This window comes from Salvelinus namaycush, unplaced genomic scaffold, assembly GCF_016432855.1.
Source record: "Salvelinus namaycush isolate Seneca unplaced genomic scaffold, SaNama_1.0 Scaffold929, whole genome shotgun sequence".
NCBI classification, from domain to species: Eukaryota; Metazoa; Chordata; class Actinopteri; order Salmoniformes; family Salmonidae; genus Salvelinus; species Salvelinus namaycush.
In genome coordinates this window covers 60,000-75,362 of record NW_024061674.1, presented here as the reverse complement: position 1 = coordinate 75,362, position 15,363 = coordinate 60,000, and the positions used below count along the sequence as shown (strand labels likewise).

At 41.2% G+C, this 15,363-nt stretch overlaps 1 pseudogene; it reads right to left on the bottom strand.

The window, feature by feature from the left end:
* Nucleotides 1–493: 493 nt before the first annotated feature.
* LOC120043460 lies at nucleotides 494–4,194 on the bottom strand (annotated as a pseudogene).
* Between the last annotated feature and the right edge of the window lie 11,169 nt (nucleotides 4,195–15,363).

Below are 15,363 nucleotides of genomic sequence, written 5' to 3'. Positions count from 1 at the left end.
CTCATTCAAAGGCACTTACAGTAAATCTTGTGTCTTTCCCATTCACCTCTGAATGTCACACATACACAATCCATGTCTCAATTGTCTCACGGCTTAAACATCCTTATTGAACCTGTCTCCTCCCCTTCATCTACATTGATTGAAGTGGATTTAACAAGTGACATCAATAAGGGATCATAGCTTTAACCTGGATTCACTTGGTCAGTCTATGTCATTGGAAAAGCAGTTGTCCTTAATGTTTTGTACACTCAGTGTAAGCCACAATAGAGAAATCTGGACACAAATGTTCACAGACAAAATGTACAGGCATTTTTTTACATTTCCACATTTTGAGAGTAACAATCATCATTCAGTGTGATGGGGCAACAGTAAAAACACAATGTACATGTATGGTATGCAGAATTTGGTATTTCTAGGAATTTGTTGAATATTGCACACTGTAGGTGTTGAATGATAGAGAATTCTGACATAAATCAATCTTAATCTGCTAGCTCTACTCTGGGCAGACATGAGAGAGGATAATGTTTATCATGTTCTTGATGATGATAGGGGGCGGATGGAGGTCATGGGGGAGGTGGTGGGAAAGGGTCATCTCCCAGGCATCTATCAGCAAAACATCCAGACCCTTGAACATAGCCCTGAGCACCCTGTCCAGCTGCACTGAGAACCAGTCACTGTTGTACAGGCTCACTTTCGGGTCCAGGGCCTGGAGGTTAGCCGAGCGCAACACCACCAGGCTCCCCGAAGCCCGGTCCAGAAGCCGCACCACCGCCCGCCGAATGTGGTGTAGTCGGCGAATGTAGACCTGCACAGGGAAGGTGCTGAAATGGGACCATACACTGATAATCACCAAAGTGTTTAACCTGCCAGTCAGGCCATCCAGCTCATTAGCTGCATAACGCATCTCACTGGCGATGACAGTGTTGAAGCGGATTGGAGGACCGTGACAACGGTATTTCAGCAGGATGTTGTGGGTGCTGTCCACTGCCATGAATGGCCCCACATTCTTAGGACTGTAAAGGTTGAACTCCTTCAGGTCACAAAGAGGAAGGGAGAGTTGGAAGTTGGACAGACAGAGGAGAGCGTTAGAAAGCACCCGAGGCAGCAGAGAGTGAAAGATGCCGCAGGACTCACCTGGTACTAAGGTGTTGAGGTACTCAAACCACTGTCTGACAGTAGAGTCTCCGTACATGTACACCACCTTGCCCTTCAGACACTGAGTGGCAGACGAGTCGTTAACTTCTTCTTAATAGGGGGGCGCTGTTTTCACTTTGGGAAAAAATCGTGCCCAAATTAAACGGCCTCGTACTCTGTTCTAGATCATACAATATGCATATTATTATATCTGAAGTTTCTAAAACTGTTTGAATTATATCTGTGAGTAAAACAGAACTCATTTGGCAGCAAACTTCCAGACAGGAAGTGAAAATTCTGAAAAAGGGGCTCTGTGTCAGGGCTTGCCTATTCAACTGGCTTATATTTATGGATCTGTATGCACTTCATACGCCTTACACTAGATGTCAACAGGCAGTAGAAGGTTGAATGGGGTGTCTAGCTTGATGTGAGGCCGAATGAGAGCTTTTGGAGTGACAGGTCCGCTCTTTTGTCAGTAGTCAGCTGCGCACAAGGGAACCTAACATTGTCTTCTGAAATGCGTTCGGTTTACACGACGAATTGCTCCGGCTCTGATTTTATTGGATACATATGAGAAAAACATCATAAAGTAGGATTTTTCAACCGAGTTTGACCAGTTTATTCAACGTTTATTGGGACTTTTGGAATTTTTTGTTCCAGGCGCAAACATTTCTTGGACACGTGAGCTCCACATGGCTAGCCAAAGTTGCTAATTCGACAGAAGAAATGGACATTCTAAAACCAAACAACGATTTATTCTGGAACTAGGACTCCTTGCACAACATTCTGATGGAAGAACATCAAAAGTAAGAGAATATTTATGATGTTATTTCGTATTTTTGTATTTTATGTTGGCTCCAACAAGGCGGAGAATTGTAGGGCGCTGTCTCACAATATTGCATGCTGTATGTTGTACTAAAGTTATTTAAAAAAATCTAACACAGCGGTTGCATTAAGAACCAGTGTATCTTTCATTTGCTGTACAACATGTATTTTTTAGTAAAGTTTATGATGAGTTCTTTGGTTAGATCAGGTGACTGTCCAAAATATCTCCGGACATTTTGGTGCTATTTGTGACGATGGCTGCGTTGTAAAACCCAGATTTGTAGCTCTAAATATGCACATTTTCGAACAAAACATAAATGTATTGTATAACATGATGTTATAAGACTGTCATCTGATGAATTTGTCCAAAGGTTAGTGATTAATTTTATCTCTATTTCTGGGTTTTGTGAAAGCTACCTTGGCGGTGAATAAATGGCGTTGTGTGTTTGGCTATTGTGGTGAGCAATTAGAAATATATATTGTGTTTTCGCTGTAAAACACGTAAAAAATCGGAAATATTGGCTGGATTCACAAGATGTTTATCTTTCATTTGCTGTACACCATGTATTTTTCATAAATGTTTTATGATGAGTATTTATGTATTTCACGTTGCTCTCTGTAATTATTCTGGCTGTTTTGGTGCTATTTGTGATGGTGGCTGCAATGTAAAACTACGATTTATACCTCAAATATGCACATTTTTGAACAAAACATAAATGTATTGTATAACATGATGTTATAAGACTGTCATCTGATGAAGTTGTTCAAGGTTAGTGATTAATTGTATCTCTATTTGTGGGTTTTGTGAAAGCTACCTATGCGGTGGAAACATGGTGAAAACATGGCGTTGTGTGTTTGGCTATTGTGGTGAGCTAATATAAATACATATTGTGTTTTCGCTGTAAAACATTTAAAAAATTGGAAATGATGGCTGGATTCACAAGATGTTTATCTTTCATTTGCTGTATTGGACTTGTGATTTCATGAAATTATATTATATGATATCCCTGTCCCGTTAGGCTAGGCTATGCTAGTCAGCTTTTTTGATGAGGAGGATCCCGGTTCCGGGAGGGTGACTCGTTAGATGTTTTAAACTGGCGCTTCATACCACCACCCAGCACTCGCTATGACTTTTGGAAGTAATACCCGGAAGGAGTGATCCTGGTAGACTCTGTCTTCATGCTGCTTCTCTCCACGTCTGCTTTGTCTGAAAGAGGAAAGCAAGCATCTTGTACCAGCTATCATCATCACTTTACAGGCAATAGAGGTGCTAGGACTTTCCCATCTTACACTACTGTAGATGTAGTAGTTGGCTTGAATACTGTCCTGCACACCCAGAAACTCTCCAGGGTTGAAGTAAACAGCCACAAAGCAGAGCAGATCAGTTAGTAGGCTGGCTAGCTAGTGTTAAAAAGATAAACACACAGTTGTACTGTGGTATCTCCTTGCTCGCCTACCTTTTTTCTCAGGCAGCACAATGACACTGTCAGAGCCTGAAGGATGAATGTGAACTTTGATGTTTACACCACGGAGAAAAAGTGGAGAAATAATCATATTTCAATGTTAAATAAACACATTGCAGCAAGCAATTTGATACATTGGAAACAAAGTCTGAGAATACATTTCACACACTTTTAAAATTAAACTCATTCACGTACATACTGTAAAACTCACTAACCTCTGAAAGAGCAATGTCTTCTTGTTCACGAGCAGATGGTTCACATAGGGTCCCCTGGCGTGGTTGATCCATGTGTCACAGCTCAGCAGTTTGGGCTGCAGCAGTGTGGGGGTCTGTGTAATTGCACAGCGGCTTCTGGTTTGTCGGCAGACACAGGTTACATACAGTTGTCTGGGACAGTTTTCCAGAGCGGAACAAACTCTTAAAGAAAATCCGATCGGGCGGTTCCTCTCGTAACCGTCCTAGAACATGAACTGCCTCACTAGGATGGACCAGTGTCACCTCCACCTGTGCAGACCCCTGCCATAGTAATGGGAAAATGGCAGAGTTTGTCCCATTCCTGTGGTCCAGCACCTGTCCTGCAACGCCTGCCCCCAACTTGGAGTGCAGCCAGGCCAGCAAGATGTCTCCACCATAGCTTTTGGAACGCCCCTGGAAGTCATACATATGGACCAGAGCCTCCAACTGGTCCCCCACGTGCCACTCTCTCCTGCCCCCTGCTGGCAGGATCACAAAAAGGCTGTGTGCAGGGTCACTGGTCTGGTTCAGAGACACATTCACAGAATGGGGCTATGGCTGTGACTATCTCCTCCCGTGAGGGCTCCTGGCTACAGTAGCTCCGGTTGCGGTCCAGAGGAGAAGGGTCCTCTGGGAGGAAAGCTGAGTGGATGTTGCTTTGGTGCTGGTAGAACATTGACACTGCTTGGCAGTTGAGCTTCTGCTGAGTAAAGAGGACGGGTTACTAACAGGCATGCTACACTGGACACTAACTTTTGCAGAGCGTGTGACGCTTCCATTAATTTCAATGAAACCTGGACATAAGCAGCACAGCTCTGTGAGAGGCTTGCGCTGTTCAGTGTAAAATTACGAGCTTGTACTATTTTCAAGAATTTGACGCACGACTCACACCCAAGAACACTTGATAAAGTGGCTTGCATTCTGCTGATGCTGGCATTCTGCTGATGCTGGCAAAATCTATGCATCAAGTGTAGCATCTAAAAACCTACTGTTTTCGTGACGCCTTAGCTGCTCTTATCAACGTGGGTGTATTTTCATACACTAGCAAAAAACAGTCCACAGAAGCCAAAAGTTAAATACAATTCCATTCCAACTTACTGTGCCAATGAGCAAGACTTTTGATCATTATGAAGGTCGACTTTGAGACAAAATATATGAAGGATCGATATTATTGAACAGACTTTCCAAACGTGGGTCTGATGTAGACCGACTCCCTCTGCTTACCTCATGTCAAAATAAAAGTCCTTCACGTGCACCATATGTGGACAGAGAGGAAGTGGGTCTACAACAGACCCACATTTGGAAAGTCTGTTTAATAATACGATCCTTTGGATATTTTGTCTCAAATTCCAACCTTCATAATGACCAAGATTCCTGCCACCCAGCACAGTAAGTTGAAATGGAATTGTATTTAATTTATGGCTTCCTGTGGACTGTTTTTGTGCCACCCAATATAATTAAAAGCAACACTAGTGTATGTAAATACACCCACGTTGATAAGAGCAGCTAGTGACGCCCCAGTGTAGCTCCCCTGATGAGGGGGAGAGGGTGATAGAAACAATGTGAGATTGGTTCATATTAGGCCAGATGGCTTTACCCTACCTCCAGAATGTTTATGTTGCTGAACAGGAAGAAGAGGCCTGACAGGGCCAGCAGGATGAAGATACAGATATATTTGGACAGGCTCCTCCACATGGTGGCCATCCTCTGTCAGTCAGCCTGATGTTGACACAAAGAAGCTGGTAAGGGACAGATCACAATTTACTGGGGGAGGGGTGGTCCAAAATAGGGGAGGATTGTCAAACTTCTTTCTTTTTGCTTTGGGGAGGGTTGTGTGTTTTTTTATTGGGCACAGGGGAAGGTAATGCGTTTTTTCCCCCCTGGTTAACATTGGCTCTTTTGCAACCTTTACTATATAATTTATTCAAACCTAGCCAAATTTCCTCATCTGCTTGCATGAGCCTCCCCTATATGAAGGTGTTTTGGTACGTCCCTTATGCATTATGCTTTTACATGTGCTAACTTTTACTATACCACAGGCCAGAATAGTCTGCAGTCTAACAGTCTATCCTGCCCTCTAGCCACAATTCATAGTGACAATAGTGGTAGGTGGATTGTTTGTTCAGTAGGCTAGCTAGCAATCATACCACACATAAAAGCATTCAAAGATGCATCAATTTTAAATATGAATCGAGAAGAACAAATAGGAATAGCTGATATGCAGCTGACAGGCCAGGTGCATGATTGCGCATGAAAGAACAGTGAAGACATGAAACACACAGCTCAAAAGCTCCCCTATTGATCTTGTTTAGGGACAACACAATTATCCTACCTAGACTATAGTAGCCTACAACACCACAATGCAATGAATAATTGCATTATTGTTTTTAAGTGAGTACAAAATTCTACTCTAGGCTGCAGTGCAAATGTAATTTGAATAATGGCGCAAAGCCATTGGAATGTTTGGAATGTTTAATTCCATTTGGATCAGTTGTGGGTCGACTCTGGACAGTTTATAAGGTCTAGGAAGGCAGAGTAGCAGGCCAGTCTGGCTGTATTTTTACTTCTGATACTGAATGTGCTGTCTGTTTCAGATCATCATTCTCCCAAGTCTTCCTGTAATAATGTGGCCACATCTGCTCCCTGCTGGCCCAGTTATTTGGAAAAGCTTAACACGCGCTCTGCCTCCTCTCCTGGAACCTAACGCTTCAATATAGCCTAAATATTTATCATTTAACTTTTCAAGGTATTACATTTTATATGTGGCATAAACACAACCAGTCACAATGTTTTAATCTGATTAGGCTACATCAATAGTCTCCTGTAGGCATACGCACATTCATCTAAAATATAATTGCAGCATCCTCAAAATGGCTTGACATTAACCAGGTTTCCATTCAAACTTTTTATGCAGTAAAGTACCCTACATGTCGGAAAATGTATGTCACTACATCATGGGAAAGCATACAGGTTATTAGGCTATAGATAATCTCAGGTTATAGTCAGGTTATAGTCCATATAGTCCATCAGGTTATAGTCCATAATAATCTCATCATGTAGTAGGCTATACCTGCACTGTATCTGCAAGCTGTTGGATAGAGCGCATGTGCCAATACCAGAGTGAGCACATTCACTATACCTATGCAATTCTTTGTGTGACAAAACCATCAGTAGGCCTAGAGTTGAAAATGTAATGGAAACCCATTTAACTTGTATTTTTTATTCAGCACATGGGAATTTAACATCAAGTTATTTTTATGTGCACTACATATTTACACACATACTTTCATCTGCAACAAGCAGTGCTGTAAAGTACTTAGGTTAAAATACTAAGCTGGTAATTGCAGCTTTTGGCTGATAAAAATGAAAAGCCAATAAATAAAATTGTAGCGGACCAAATTGCCCAGGAGAGGCTGTCTATCACAGCCTACACCCCTAGTAGAGGCTGTCTATCACAGCCTACACCCCTAGTAGAGGCTGTCTATCACAGCCTACACCCCTAGTAGAGGCTGTCTATCACAGCCTACACCCCTAGTAGAGGCTGTCTATCACAGCCTACACCCCTAGTAGAGGCTGTCTATCACAGCCTACACCCCTAGTAGAGGCTGTCTATCACAGCCTACACCCCTAGTAGAGGCTGTCTATCACAGCCTACACCCCCAGTAGAGGCTGTCTATCACAGCCTACACCCCCAGGAGAGGCTGTCTATCACAGCCTACACCCCCAGGAGAGGCTGTCTATCACAGCCTACACCCCCAGGAGAGGCTGTCTATCACAGCCTACACCCCTAGTAGAGGCTGTCTATCACAGCCTACACCCCTAGTAGAGGCTGTCTATCACAGCCTACACCCCCAGGAGAGGCTGTCTATCACAGCCTACACCCCCAGGAGAGGCTGTCTATCACAGCCTACACCCCTAGTAGAGGCTGTCTATCACAGCCTACACCCCTAGTAGAGGCTGTCTATCACAGCCTACACCCCTAGTAGAGGCTGTCTATCACAGCCTACACCCCCAGGAGAGGCTGTCTATCACAGCCTACACCCCCAGGAGAGGCTGTCTATCACAGCCTACACCCCCAGGAGAGGCTGTCTATCACAGCCTACACCCCAAATTCACTCTTCAAAACCATTCTCTCACACCTTGCAGGCACATGAGCCTGCTGCTGAGGAGAGAGAGCAAGAGAGCAGCCTTGGCCTAGGCCACTGTTGAGTAAAACAAACATTTGAGGAAAAAGAGTATGCCTATAGTGAAAAGCCTACTAGGGGAATTTAATACACGTTGTAATATTTTAGTGGAAGATGAGAAGAACATTGTCAAGGCCAAATGCAGGCTACTGTGCAACTCCCTATTCAGGTAGGAGGCAATTTTGGAACTTACATTCATTTATAATAATTTGTTTTATCATTATTGTATATCATTGTTATTATTCTAAGCCTATTTATTAATTGAAACCATTTTTTTATAATATGCAAAACCTGTTTTTAATTCTGTTGAGACATTTTCATTGGCTAAATAAAATTGGATCTGTCTTTTTAATTGTGTGCTCAAAATTTAGTCTGTTGTAAAATAAATAACATTAGCCTATTTTTGTCATGTGTTGGGTATAGTATACACTTGCCTTTTCTGGTAATTGCTGAAATATAGCCTGTTCAAAACTTCTGTAAAGTATTAGACTCCTGAGTGGTGCAGAGGTCTACGGCACTGCATCTCAGTGCTAGAGGTGTCACTACAGACCACCTGGTTCGAATCCAGGCTGTATCACAACCAGCTGTGATTGGGAGTCCCACAGCCTATAGGGAGGATGTCAGAGATCACTGCGAGAGACCTGGCACCACAACCAGGACAACAACCTCTCCAAACACACCAGACAGTTGTGAAGAGGGCACGACAAAGCCTATTACCCCTCAGGAGACTGAAAAGATTTGGCATGGGTATCCTCAAAAGGTTCTACAGCTGCACCGTCGAGAGCATCCTGACTGGTTGCATCACTGCCTGGTATGGCAACTGCTCGGCCTCTGACCGCAAGGTACAACAGAGGGTAGTGCGTACAGCCCAGTACATCCCTGGAGCCAAGCTTCCTTCCATCCAGGACCTCTATACCAGGCGGTGTCATAGGAAGGCCCTAAAAATTGTCAAAGACTCCAAGCATGGTTGGTTATGGGCTTGTAAGTACACCTTTTGTATTCGGCGCATGTGATTTGATAGGGCGGCGCACAGTTGGCCCAGCGTCCTCTGGGTTTGGCCAGTGTAGGCCGTCATTGTAAATAAGAATTTGTTCTTAACGAACTTGCCTCGTTAAATAAAAGGTAAAACTTTTTTTTAATGAATTTAAGCAATTGTTTTATTTAATTCTGTTGAGCCATTTCCTTTGGCCAAATTAAATTGTAAACAAATCTAAAATCCTTCATTTTCTTTCTTATATCTATAAGATATAGGACAGACACTTTAGAACAAACTTCCTTTAGATTTTTTTGGGGACTATCTGTTGCTCGATGTGGTGAATCTGTTATTCAATGTGTATGTATGGGCTAATAGCAGTAAGGCCAAAAATACATTTTCATCAAATCATTAAAAACATATATTTTTTGATACTTCAAGGAATCTTAAAACTCAAAATAAAATAGCAAAGTGATTCTTGGTATGAACTTCTTAAAACAATTCCACATATCTTAGACAGATCCCAAAACCGACCAATTCAGGACACCTTTAGTAATATCAAGGTAACTTGACACCATCAGAAAGCAAATATTGTATCCTGTCTGACAGATAGTTCCCAAACCAATTGCAAGACACCTGGTCCAGGCCCATTTCAAACAACCTTTGAATGAGAAGGGAATGGTTGACAGTGTCAAAGGCCAAAGGCCTGGATAGGTCTATAAATATGGCAGCACAGTGATTCCTATGATCTAAGCAATTGAATATATAATTTAACTTCTAGTTCCTCCCAAACCCGGATCCGGGAGCACCCCCATCAGTAAAAAAGCTGACTAGCATAGCCTAGCATAGCGTCACAAGTAAATACTAGCATCTAAATATCATTAAATCACAAGTCCAAGACACCAGATGAAAGATACACATCTTGTGAATCCAGCCATCATTTCTGATTTTTAAAATGTTTTACAGGGAAGACACAATATGTAAATCTATTAGCTAACCACGTTAGCAAAAGACACCACTTTTTTTTTACTCCACCATTTTTTTACTGCATCAGTAGCTATCACAAATTCGACCAAATAAAGATATAAATAGCCACTAACCAAGAAACAACTTCATCAGATGACAGTCTGATAACATATTTATTGTATAGCATATGTTTTGTTAGAAAAATTTGCATATTTCAGGTATAAATCATAGTTTACCATTGCAGCCACCATCACAACTCTCACCAAAGCAACTAGAATAACTACAGAGACCATCGTGTATTACCTAATTACTCATCATAAAACATTTCTTAAAAATACACAGCGTACAGCAAATGAAAGACACAGATCTTGTGAATCCAGCCAATATTTCAGATTTTCTAAGTGTTTTACAGTGGAAACACAATATAGCATTATATTAGCTTACCACAATAGCCAGAAACACAACACCATTTACCAGCAGCAAAGGTTAGCGATCGTAACAAACAGGCAAAAGATATATAATTTTTGACTAACCTTGATATTCTTCATCAGATGACAGTCCTGTAACATCATATTACACAATGCATATAGGGTTTGTTCGAAAATGTGCATATTTAGCGGCACAAATCGTGGTTATACAATGTGATTAGTGGCCAAAACTTCAAGCAATCTGTCCGGCGCCATCTTGGAGAGGCACCTATTCTAATCGATAAGTAATCATAAACTTGACTAAAAAAATACAGGTTGGACAGCAAATAAAAGATACATTAGTTCTTAATGCAACCGCTGTGTTAGATTTTTAAAATTAACGTTACTGCGCAATACAGCGTGCGCTAAAGCGAGACCGCACCGAAATTCATGGCGGAATTATTATTTGACATTTGTCAACATAAATACGAATTAACAGCATAAAGACTGCTTACTATTTGCTGAGCTTCCATCAGAATCTTGGGCAAGGTGTCCTTTCTCCAGAACAATCGTCTTTTGGTTGAAAGATGTCCTCTTCTCCTGTAGAAATAGCAGCTAACGATAGCCACCCACTGGAGAGGTGTCCAACTCGTGAAAGCGCGTCACAAAGAAATCCCAGAAAATCGCAATAAACTGCTATAAACTGCTATAAGTCGGTTTAAATTAACTACCTTATGATGTCTTTAACACCTATAACGAATAAAAACATGACCGGAGATATAGAACTGCTAAAACGAAAGCTTTTGCAGGACGCCATTGTGATGTCCCTCTTGCTCCAGGCGCCCCGTTGAAAAGAACGGTACTTCCGTTCCATGAGCTTTTATAGTGGCCCAGATGGTGCAATCCACTCCATTCAAATTCTCACCGCTTACTGACATCTAGAGGAAGGCGTATGCAGTGCATGTAGCCCCATAGCTTACATGGGGACTTATAAACTGACCCAAGAACAGGGACCTCGATTTCAGAAATCTCACTTCCTGACAGGAAATGTGCTGCAGAATGAGTTCTGTTTCACTCAGAGAAATAATTCAAACGGTTTTAGAAACTAGAGAGTGTTTTCTATCCAATAGTAATAATAATATGCATATTGTACGAGCAAGAATTGAGTACGAGGCAGTTTAATTTGGGAACGAAATTATTACAAAGTGCAAATAGCACCCCCTATTATTAAGACAATAATAGCTGCTGAAACAGTGCTACTGTATGTCCAGGTCTAAAACAAGGCTGGTACACAATAATATCATTTGAAGTTAAGAAAGTTCTTAGCTGAGAGTTTGCCAGTGAGGCAAGGCAAGATAATTTCTAAACTGTCTGTCCTCGGTTGCAACACTCACTACCGAGTTCCAAACTACCTCTGGAAGCAACGTCAGCACAAGAACTGTTAGTTGGGAGCTTCATGAAATGGGTTTCCATGGCCGAGCAGCCGCACACAAGCCTAAGATCACCATGCGCAATGCCAAGCGTTAGCTGGAGTTGTGTAAAGCTTGCCGCCATTGGACTCTGGAGCAGTGGAAGCGCGTTTTATGGTGTGATGAATCACGTTTCACCATCTGGCAGTCCGACAGACGAATCTGGATTTTGCGGATGCCAGGAGAATGCTACCTTCCCCAATGCATAGTGCCAACTGTAAAGTTTGTTGGAGGAGGAAAAATGGTCTGGGGCTGTTTTTCATGGTTCGGGCTAGGCCCCTTAGTTCTAGTGAAGGGAAATGTTAATGCTACAGACAATTCTGTGCTTACAACTTTGTGGCAACAGTTTGGGGAAGGCCCTTTCCTGTTTTAGCATGACATTGCCCCAGTGTACAAAGCGACCAGGTTTTTGTCCGGACTATTTCCTTGGGGGTAAGAATGAAATTATATGAGTTTACTTATCAAAATAAAGTTTCATAAAAATATGTAATTCATTGTCATTATAATATGTTGGTAAATGCGTTATAAAAGCAATAAGGCATGCGAGGCAGTGCTGTACCTCTGCTTTCACCTCTAGTGCCTTATGGCATAATTAAATAGTTATGAGTAATGGCATACCATTTTATTAAACTAGTTATGAGTGTTATAGATGACTGTTCATCCTTTTGAAATACACTCTAATGCCAACTGTTAATAACAACTAATATTACATAGTCTGCATAACAACTTATGTCATAGGTTTTTACATGCTACATAAAACCCTGTTAAAACATGTGGTATGTAGACGTTATGTAATTTACCAACCTCTGTGCCACATTATTACATTGAATGGAATGATGGGTGTCATAACCATGTCAAATGCCCTTATAGAGTGTTCAGACACTAGCTTTTAAGTAAAGTGATGAATTTGAGGCGTTATAAAACAGTTAAGAATTTGCTTGTATACCACAGGATGAGTTGACAGTATCACAAAACATTACCATTCAAAGGATCTCCAAGAAACAAATGGGAGCACAGATATACTTAGTATTTTTTTGTAACAAGACGATGGACTGCTTTTAATTGTACAAATTGGACCACGCCCAGATATAAAAAAAAAGGACCTTAGGTGGATGCTGCTATGGAGCTGGTAGAATGTTGACACCATTTGGCAGTTGAGCAGCTGAAAACCTACAGTTTTTGCTAAGCCTCAGTGTAGCTCCCTTCTGAGGGGGAGAGGGTGGTAAAGGAGGTAAATGGTGATAGAAGCAATGTGAGATAAATGAATCATGTTTTGACCTGTAACTTGTTTTGAATGCAGATGCCTTTACCCTACCTCCAGAATGTTGATGAACAGGAAGGAGAGGCATGACAGGGCCAGCAGGAAGAAGATATATTTATTTACAGATATACATTTGGACCAGCTCCTCCACATGATGGCCATCCTCTGTCAGTCTCCCTGATGTTAACACAAAGAAGCTGGTAACTGTTCACCCTATGCATGTTTGCATGTGTGCCAAAATAGAGCAGAACTAGAAAATTTGAATTAATTTAGCTTAGCATCTTGTTGAGCACATGTGACCTTGGTTCAAACTCCGGTGAGTCACATTTTGGCTGTAAAAGTTTTGTCTTTTCCTAGACCGATTGTAGATCATATCATACAGTATTATATACACACATGTACACTTACCTCCATATGTATTTTGACAGCGAAGCTATTTTGACAAATTCACTTACAGTGTACTAAAGGCCCAATGCAGCCATTTTTCTTTCAAAATCAAATAATTTCTGTTTAACAATTAGTTATTTTACTGTATTCATTTTCTAATCAAATGAAACTATACAAAATATATTTTTAGCAACCCCAAAAAATCTCATGCAAAACTGTCTGGGATTGGTCTGAGCAGTAGTGCTGAGCAATTAGTGATTTTTGGAGGTCGGTTCAGTTCAGTTTATTTTTTATTTATAATCATGGCTTTCAATTTCGGTTGAGATTTTTAGAAACAATAAACGCTTTATATCGGTTCAATGCTGTAACGCAGAATAAAACAAATTGATGGTAGTGACTGCCCATTACTATCACTTATTAGGCTAGCCATCATTTATTCACATTACTAAAATAAAATATTTTGTTTGTGTATATTATTTGTTTTTAGTAGAATGATTACTTGATTATTTAATTAATAAAACCACAATGGTAGTGACTTCCCATTACTTCATATCACTTATTTTAAAAAACATCCTTTATTCACATTACTTGAATACAATATTTCAATTGTGTAAATTAGATTTTTTTTGTATTACTTATTTTATTCCAAGTCATCATATCATCTCTGCTCAGGCAGTAGCAGCCAGCCAGCCATCTTGCTCTGTGCTCCCCAGAGTCATCCTTCAGGCTAATAGGCTAGCCTAGCTGGATAGCTGCCTGCTGTCTGACAAAACCACAGTAGTTCTTCAAAGTAGATAAGGCATACATTTAAGACTAAATAACTATCAATCAATTAGATGTATTGTTGGATAGAGATGCCTGAGCAACTGCTCTTCATCCCTCTCTCTCCATGTGTAACGATTCTCGTCTGGTGAAGGAGAAGAGGACCAAAATGCAGCGTGGTAAGTGTTCGTCATAATTTAATTGAAAACTGAAGACTACACAAAATAACAACGAGGAGAAAACGAAACAGTTCTGCAAGGTGAACAGACACTACACAGAAAATAAACACCCACAACCAAAATGGGGAAAACAGGCTACCTAAGTATGATTCTCAATCAGAGACAACGATCGACAGCTGCCTCTGATTGAGAACCATACCAGGCCAAACACAGAAATATAACAACATAGAAAAAAGAGCATAGACTACCCACCCCAACTCACTCCCTGACCAACCTAACACAAAGACATAAAAAAGGAACTAAGGTCAGAACGTGACACCATGTCGGTCTGCCGGTCCCACAGTCAGGCGTGCCTGGCAAGAACAGAAATTCTCTTGTTACTTACAACCTCATGCTAATTGAATTAGCTTACGTTAGCTCAACCGTCCTGTGGGGGACTCACCGATCCTGAATACGCTTTAAAGTAACTAACTTTGGCTTTCCGGATAGCCTGAGTGCACTTATTTCTCATTTGCCTGAACTTGAGCCAGTCAGCCTGAGTATGTGTATGCTGAGCCTTTCGCCAAATGAAGTTCTTGAGGTGAAGTAACTCTGCAAGATCACGGTCAAACCAGGGGCTGAACCTGTTTATAATTCTCATTTTCTTTATGGGGCGTGTTAACAATATACTGTAACTGAAGATATCCAAAAATAATGTCTAAGCTTCTTCGACAGAAGGGATCAAGTTGATTCTATACCAATTTAGAGGCCAGGTCATGTAGGAAGGCTTGCTCATTAACTTCTTTGGGCTGCAGGGGCAGTATTGAGTAGCCTGGATAAAAGGTGCCCATTTCAAACGGCCTCGTACTCAATTCTTGCTCGTACAATATGCATATTATTATTACTATTGGATAGAAAACACTCTCTAGTTTCTAAAACCGTTTGAATTATATCTGTGAGTAAAACAGAACTCATTTTGCAGCAAACTTCCTGACAGGAAGTGGAAAATCTGAAATCGATGCTCTGTTCTAGGGCCTGCCTATAAATGTGCTTGATATGTATTAGTATACATGCACTTCATACGCCTTCCACTAGATGTCAACAGGCAGTGAGAGAAGAAATGGAGTGTATAACATGATCT